We start from the raw sequence: 9105 nt of genomic DNA on the forward strand, positions 1-9105 counted from the left end.
GGTCCTAGTGTTCCATAAAGAACTTCAAATCATGACTCATCTGACCACAGAACAGTCTTCCATTTTGCCACACTCCATTTTAAATGACCCCTGGCCCAGTGCAAACGTCTGAGCTTGTGGAGCTTGCTTAGAAATGGCTTCCTCTTTGCACTGTAGAGTTTCAGCTGGCAACGGCGGATGGCACGGTGGATTGTGTTCACTGACAATGCTTTCTGGAAGTATTCCTGAGCCCATTCTGTCATTACCTTGACAGTGGCATTCCTGTTTGAGGTGCAGTGACATTTAAGGGCCCGGAGATCACGAGCATCCAGTAGAGTTTTACGGCCTTGACCCTTACGTACAGCGATTGTTCCAGATTCTCTGAATATTTTGATGATGTTATGCACGGTTGATGATGATAACTTAAAAGTCTTTGCTATTGTAGTGAACTAGGCCTCCGACCTCAACCTGTCTCTGAAGACCTTCAGGGGACAGGAACTGTTATTTCATTGATTTGAATCCAGAAATACAAATGATCTCATCACAAGACTATTTAATTGTATCCTGAATTAATCAATTGAAAGAACATTCTTCTTTTTTATATTATCATTACTATTTTACAATATCTTGATAATCAAATGTGTGTTTAGTTCATACCATTTCTAAATGTTGAAGTGAACCACTCATTTAAATCAACTGTGAAACAGTATTTATGATTTTTAAACCTCAGCAGATTTTTGATCATACAGTTAAATACCTATTTATGAAGTAAGTGTGCATTTAGTGATGTCGGTCGAAAGTCAGAGACAAACAGAGACGAGTTATTAGAACGAAGTGTCTTGTTTTTAAAACTAGCAGACAGTAAATAACTTCAACTGGCACCTGCGTTTGTCTCACTTCGTCATAATATTTCTCTGTCTGTACTAACCGTTCGTAAACATTCCTGCTGTCTCTTGACTTCTAGTGACCCTCTTGACATCACTAGAACCACCTCCCTGCTGGTTGTTTCAACCAATCAGGAAGTACCACGTAACAGGAAGTGTATACCCCTTTAGAAGGAACACTTCGTGGAACTGTTCAGTTCGGTCTTGTAACTCAGTTCGGTCCTGGAGTTCGGTCCTGAAGTGCAGTCCTGGAGTTCAGTCCTGGAACTCAGTCGGAGTCTTCACGAGTCTTAGTCTCTTCTAAGTCTTGCTGGAACTTTCGGTCAGAGATGAGACTCACTTAAGCAGCAGATGGATGGGACCATGTGCCAAGGGGTCCCTCCATTTAGCGGAGTCACAGCTCGCATCGCTGTGCACTCAACCCGAGCAGTAAATGCTCCACTTCTAAGGAAGCTTATTCGGTGGAACTGAGTACTTCGCATTTATTCTGATGACCCCCAGCTACTTTAACCGGAGACGCTGGAAAAGGAGCGTACTAATGGACTTCTGTTCCGGAGTGGAGGTATCCCCCATCTAAGGTAACAAAGTCGCTGCACGTCCTGAAGTGTACCGGAAAGCTGAGAGGGATGTCGGAGGAAAGGTGCAATGTCCTGGTTCCACACATAGCTTTCATACCTTTTTAAATCTTTAAACTTCTATTTCTCCTCTCTTAACCTTGCTATTTGCCAGTAATCTAGATGCCTTCAGAGGTGAATCAGCCTCAATCAGTAATGCTCTGTTGTCTTGTTAGTAAAGCGTGCCAAGTTTATTAATCAGAAACAGATCAGCAAATCAATGTGTACATGTTTTGGTGTTAAATTTTGATTCTGTTAAATAAATGACCGCATTTATTCTGATGGGTCAAAGATAAAATGGCGTCTCATGTCACTGATTAAACAATCCACTCACAGTTATCTCGGTCACATGGCAGAAGTTTAACTCGAAAAAGAAAAGAATCCGTTGTAATTAAACAATTAATATTCCTTGTGCTTGAACTAGCTTTAAGAATAATTAATTATTAGTGTGTCTACAGCAAAGCTGTCCTGACATACTACATAATTGGTGGCCCGTATGTGTTTTAAACTACATAATTGGTGGCTCGTAACGTTTCTGAAGAGATAAATTATATGTGACTTGTGATACTGTGAATAACTCGTCATGTTGGCATAAAAAAGTCAGAGTTTTGACCTTGGTACAGACATATTTTACGGCTGTGGGGTTCAGAAAGATGCAGAATTGCGTTGATGTTCTTTTTGGTGCTGTAAATTGTCATTCTGTTTGTGTAATTAAGCTGTAAACAGAGGGCCTAACGCATTCATTCTGTTTGAAACTCTCGCATGACCGGGGGTTCTGCAAGTTCGAGCCGGTTCTGTTACTGGACTCAACGAGTCATGTTTTAAATGGTGAAACGTTGTCTGTGGAGCTGAGCACCAACTCAGAGCTGCTTCTATTCTGATTCGCTACATTCTCAAAGTAAATTGTGCATTTTTGAGGCTTTAATGGGCGATAATTTGACCGGACTGTTGATACTAACAGCTAGCTTAAGGCGAGTGCACACGAGCTGTGATTGGTCGAGGACCGCTGTTTGGGACGTTCTGATTCTCTGAGAAGCTGGTGATGTAACGCCGTGTACGTCCACTCACTCTAGCGTCAGTGCGAAAAGCCCAGCCCGATGTTCACGTGTCTGTAAAGTCATGTGACCCCGGAAATGAAGCTCGTTTTTAACGGAGTCTTCCTTTGTGTTTAAAAAAGCTGAATAAAGCCCTGACATTCGTTCTTAAACTCATGAGTCTATGCATAAAGAGCGTGCTTGTGAAGCGACGCCACGTAAAGCTTTAAATCCATCCATAAATGCTGATTTGAACCGTGTTCGACCGTTGCTAATCGTAGCTAACGGCTAACGACCGGATGTCAACAGGATGGTTCACAGGAAGTCGTCAGTGACTACCAGTAAAAGTAAGCTTACACTGCCACCTGCTGTTGAAAAAAGGGTATAACAGTTTTTCAGAACTGAGAGCTGCAAACTCGTTTCATTTTATTTCTAAAAAGACGCATGTGGGTAGATAAAAATGTTAATCAAGCCTGGTTTATGAGTTACTGTTTAAATAGCAAATTCCAGTAAATTAAACTGCTTAAGGGGCGTTTGCAACTACAAAGTTGCTGTCAGTCTTCTTAGAAAATATTGTAGGTTTATTTAATTTTAAGTGGATTGGAGTAAATAAACACTGAACTAGCCTGGCTCTAGTATCTGTTAGAATTAAGCTCATATTAAGTAACACTGCCAAAGGAAGCGTTTACTTACAATATTAATGGGGTGAGGCCTAAACACAGGGGCCCATTTATTGGAAAGTTGGCTTATAACAGTACTGTTGATAAAACCCAGAGCTAAAATAGTGTGTGAAACTCACTGCTCACTTAAATACAAACATTTACCTGTTGAAAAACTCTAAGATTGCGACGGTTTAACCAGACAGGTTTTGCTGAACAGTAAATACAACCATGGCAGATTTAACTGAAGCTGAAAATGCTAATGTTGCTCCATGTGATGGAAAGGACTGGCTGGAGACAGCCCTGACGATGCTCACAGATTCCTTATGTCCATATGGTGAACAGGTGGACTGCATGAACTCAACAGAGTTATTGGACGAGCTGAGGGAAGTTGCAGGCAGTGTAACTTCTGCAGCCATAAAAAAGTCAGGTTATGAACAGCTAGCTAAAATAGCACTCTTGCTAAAAGCTAAATTTTACCTTGAGGCCAACAGGGCAGAAGCTCTTGAAATACAGTTGGAACGCGAGACAGAGGACCACGTGGCAACCTGTGAGGAGTATCTAAAACTCATGGCACAGTTTCAATTTGATAAGGAGACCTGGGAGAATGAATTGCAACGTCAGAAAGAGCTCTCACAAGCTCAGCTGTTGTTACAAGCAAACTCATATGAGGAAAAGCTACGTGAAGGAGGGATTAAGTACCAAGCACTGTGTTCAGACGATGCTCTGCACCAGCAGTTGCAGCTAACATCAAAATCTCTGGACAAGTGCATATTGGAAAAAGCAGCGTTAGTCCAACAAGGCGTGCATTTACAAAGTGAGTGTCATACATCACATGAACACTTACCAGCCTGTGAGACATAACTTGCCGCAGCCACAAATAAAATCTCTGACGAGCGGCAAGGATGTCTGGAACTCAAAGACGAACTGGATCAGAGTCCAGGTCAACCATCACCACCTCAGAAGGATTTTGCTGTACCTCCTACACATAATCCCCTTATGCCACCTCCACGTGATTATTTTGTTCCAACTCCACCAATCCCTCAGCCTCCGCTCTCAATAGCGGCATTGCATAAAATAGCGAAATATGTCCAACGCTTTGAGCCAGGGCCGTTAGGTTCGACCGACACTAAAGCCTATCTGCACGACCTTGACTTCCAATTAAGAAGCTATCCCAACGCTACAGTTGAGGATAAAAGGTTTAATCAGGCTCACTTCAGCCAGGACAGTGTTTTCCTTTATAGAGCGTCAACCTGATGCCACAAGAAAGGATTACCGCCTGTTATGTGCTGCTCTTATGAAAGAGTATACCCCTTGCGCGGGACCTGGCGGATATCCAGCCGCCGACAAGGTCATGCAAGGTAAGAATGAGCACCCAAGGGCATATTATTCCAGAATTTTGCTGGCTTATTTTGGTTACAGGAACGAAACCGGCATGGAGGAAGAGGAAGCATTTAAATTCGTTTTCAGCAAAAATCTCCACCCTGACATAAGGATGTCAGTGCAAATGATGGCTAATTTCAAAGAGAAAACCATCAGTGAGAAAAAAAGTTGTGCTGTGAATGTCTTTGAGGCCCGTTCACAGGCCAAAACACCCTTTGAGGTGTTCCCAGGTGAGAGGTTTCCTGCCCAGTCATTAGAATTGGAAGGGACGAGAGCTTCAGCTCCCCCTCCCAAGAAAGGCGAGAGGAAACGAGATTTCCCATCAGCCAAACCACAACAGATGAGTGCCCCCTGGTCCAGACAAGATCCTAAATGGTTTCCCAAGAAACCAGAGGATGAACGAATGTACCAGAAGGGGGGCGCACGCCCTAAGGGTAAAATGTATGGCACCAAGAGTGACCCATACAACCAGGGATCCCACTGGGAACCCCAGAGGAGGGGACCTGCTCTCCCTCCACCTCCCTGAACAGCCTGAGACGAAAAAGAAACAGCAGTGGGTCCAGAAAGAGAGCCCCGCACCTCTGAGCTCGGACGAGACAGAGAGTGTGCATCGGTTCTTGGAAATGTTGAAAGGTATTACCACGGACAAACAACCTGACGCGTTATGTGGCAATATCATTGCTGATGAGTCAGAGCACACAAACAACACCGTTACTGCTGTCACAGACAGTCACCATGACGTTGTTATTGTAAACTCTGACAGGCCCTCACCAGAAAAAGGGGGGGTACAATCACACGTCACCGACGGTGACTCGTCACAAACTGAAACCTCAAAAACAGCAACAGCTGTGCTAACGGTTCAGACAAGTCAAGGTGACACAAATAACAACGTTGCCGCTGTCACGGACAGCCACCAGGACCTTGTTGTTACAAACAATGAGAACCCCTCAACACACAGAGAGTGGGTGATCTCATACATTAATGACGGAGGCCCGTCAAAAACCGAACTCTCAGGAGAGCAGCGACTGCACCAACGGTTCGGATAAACTGGGATTACACAGGCAAAGGTAAACGTAAGAATAAACGTTGGCCAAAACCTACAAGGTTCCTGTGTAACCTGATCAGAAAGGGGGTCACTAAAAAAGCTTACCTGTCGATCACACTTGAAGGGGTCCTCACACATGAAGTCCTACTGACGGTGGAACCGACATAACTATTATGTAAGCCAAACTGTTCGAGGAGCTCAGGACCGCCGTTAACGGTGTTCACAGGGAAATACCTCTCATAGAACGTGCTATAGAACTGCAGGGCCTCGCAGAGACGAGGACAACCCTAATGGCTATAGCTATGGTTCACATGCAGGTTGGCAAGATAACACTATACCACCAGGTACATGTGTCTCCGGTTGACTCATTCCCATTTTTGATCGGCCAGGATTTTATAAATCACTTTGAGGCGATTATAGATTATGGTGAACAGACAATGTGGGCCACAGTGAGCAAACCCCTGCCAATACTCATGCCTCCTGAGACAGTCACAGACTGCCCAACAGCAGGCACCGCAGAAGGCACCGAGGACTTCTCAGCAGGGAACACAGTCCCGGTAAGTAAGCCTTTAAAAAGCATGTGAAACCGAAGAGACCCAACCGGTGAACCCAACTCTGATTGAACAAGAAAGCCTCCTCTGCGAGCTGAGACAGTCAGAGCCCACCGGATACTACCTACCATTGGTAGTTAAAGGTGTAGAGATCCAAGGATCCCACACCAAAGATGCTGTACTATCGCTGTGGACAGATAAATCAGCTATTAACCAAGCTTTCTACGAAACATTGGTTAAAAAACATTTGGGTCCAGTTCTGATCGAGAAAGCTTTCCGCTTTCCATTGTATCCCAACAGTTCACGAGTGATGACTGCGAAAGGAGTCATTAACCTGAAACTGATCTAGAACCAACGGGAACTGGTCCACCCATTCCTCGTGGTCCAAGACTTATCACATGCAACCTACATAGGCTCTGACATCTTGGTAAGATTAGGTGTCCGAGTGGACACCAGCCACAATGTATTGTGGTCACTAAAACCAGCCAAAAAGGATCCTCCTGTGCTAGACACAGCAAACCTTACGGCTGGACAGACCATTCCAGAGGTCTGCCAGGAATGTACACAAGAGGTACCAGCCACCCATCCGCCAGCTGTGGAAAAACCCTCAGTAAGTGATGACCTGAATCACCACTACTTTGATGGCAATTTCTGCAAAGATATGGCAACACTATACGTGGATGGATGCTCATTCCACCATGAACAAACCTGTAAATCAGGTGTTGGAGGGATCCTCCTCTAAGACCAAGAAGAGGTCACTTTTAGCTATAAATTAGGCTCTCAGACTTCTCAGTACGCTGAGATAGCAGGAATCCTAATAGCTCTCCAGATGGCAGTAGAACGCTCCATCCAAACGATAGTCATCTGCACGGACTCTAATTACGCTCGACTTAGTTTCTTGTGCCATCTCGCTCTGTGGACACAGAACGGCTTTCTCACAAGCAACAAGAAAGTGGTCAAACACAAAGAGCTTTTCATGGCATGTGATCACTTGGTGACATAACATGACCTACAGGTCTACTGGAAAAAGGCTCCAGGACATTCAAGAGTCCTAGGCGATGACAAGCAGTATAATGACTCGCAGACTTCTTAGCCAAGGACGGAGCCGTGGACGGCCCTCCGTGGTCCTTTGACACCTTCTGGCAACTCGCAACTCTGTCAGTACAACCTACAGCTGAGGTAATGGCAGTCACACATGCACAGGCTGCAGCCAAACCGACTGACAACACAGTCTCTGTACAACCCATGCTGACTGATCCAGACATCATCCAACTTCAGAAGTCGGATCCTGCAATAAACTTGATGATGTTGTACTTGACTGACCCAGAGAAAGACACTCCGTCCAAAGCCGACCTGGATTCCAATCCAGACCTTAAAGTCCTCTTTCAGCTGAGCAAACAGCTAAAACTAATCAAGGGCATCCTAACTTTTGCTCATGGACCGACGTCCTCACCTGTGTTCGTGGTCCCCCATGACCACAGAGGGGTGATGTTAGTTCATGCGCATGACCTCCCATCCGCAGGACACAAGGGAGATAATGCCACGCTGAAAGCATTAAAACAAGTTGCTTATTGGCCTGGAATGAAAAAGGATGTCAAGAACTACATAAAAGGGTGCCTGGTCTGTGGTCAGTTTCAGCCATCCAGACATCTCCACAGAGCACCACTGCAAAGTAGAGGCATTGCATTCCCATGGTCTGACCTCCAGATCGACTGGGTTGGACCACTTACTAAGAGCACTAGAGGAAATAAATATTTTCTCACGGTAACTTGCGCATTTACCAAATGGGTAGAATGCCTATCAGCTCCTAACGACACAGCACAAACAACTGCTATGTTACTAATGAATCATGTATTTTCAAGGTTTGGACTTCCCCTCAGGGTGAACTCAGACCAAGGCACGCACTTCACAGTTGAAGTGATGAAAGAACTGTGAAAGATGCTAGGCATCAAAGTCAACTTCCATGTTGGCTACCACCCACAGGCCTCAGGCCAAGTGGAGAGAGCAAAAAGAACTGTGGTAAGTATTTTGAAAAAATACGTAGCCGCAAACCACAAGGACTGGGATGTGAAACTCCCTCTGGTCCTCATGGCCATAAGGGCCACTCCACACACATAGACTGGCATCTCTCCCTTCGAGATGATGACGGGTCGACAAATGACTCTCCCTCTACACCTGTTGTATCAACCAGGCGATGCCGCCATGGCAACAGCCTACACCACACAACAATACATGAATAACTTGGAAGAACATCTTAAAAACACCTTCGCGTTTGCCCAGAGAAACCTGGAAAAATCCGCTGAAGGACGAAAGGCGTACTATGACCAAAAGGCCTCTCACGAGGAACTCCAAGTGGGAAATGGGGTCTGGTACTACACGTTCGCCCCCACAACTGGGAAAAGAGAGTCTGGGACCGGAAATCTCACCCGCAAACTGATGCCCAGGTGGACTGGACCCCACCTGATAACAGACAAACTGTCTCCAGTTGTCTATCAGCTCAAAATCAGCAAAGTCCAAAAAGAGCCAATCGTTAAATGGGTACATCGAAACCAGGTCAAACTACACAAGGCGTTCAATAACTCCACAGGAGACAAAGATCTCACAAACTCAGACCTAGTGGGAAAAAGTTCATCCAAGCAGAAACTAAATAAGTTTAAGCTTGATTAAGTGTTAAGATAACTCAGACGCGATAAAGTGATCGAATCTGACAATCAGAGTGAGTGACACACTGAAACGTTGTTTTCTAGTTGCTTAATCACTACTTTTGTCGATGTTGAGACATCGTTTATTTGGTTTTGGTATTGTTTCTGAACATCCCCAGCAAGAATGAATTTTGTGTGTACTTTAGTTAGAGACTATGAGGACTTTAACTATGCCAACATGCAGTTCATTTGTCAAACTTCAACCTTTGAGGAGTCAATGTAGATTAATGCTACCTTAAGTACCATAACCTACA

Source organism: Nematolebias whitei, chromosome 9, assembly GCF_014905685.2.
Source record: "Nematolebias whitei isolate Nwh7 chromosome 9, NemWhi1, whole genome shotgun sequence".
Taxonomy (NCBI): Eukaryota; Metazoa; Chordata; class Actinopteri; order Cyprinodontiformes; family Rivulidae; genus Nematolebias; species Nematolebias whitei.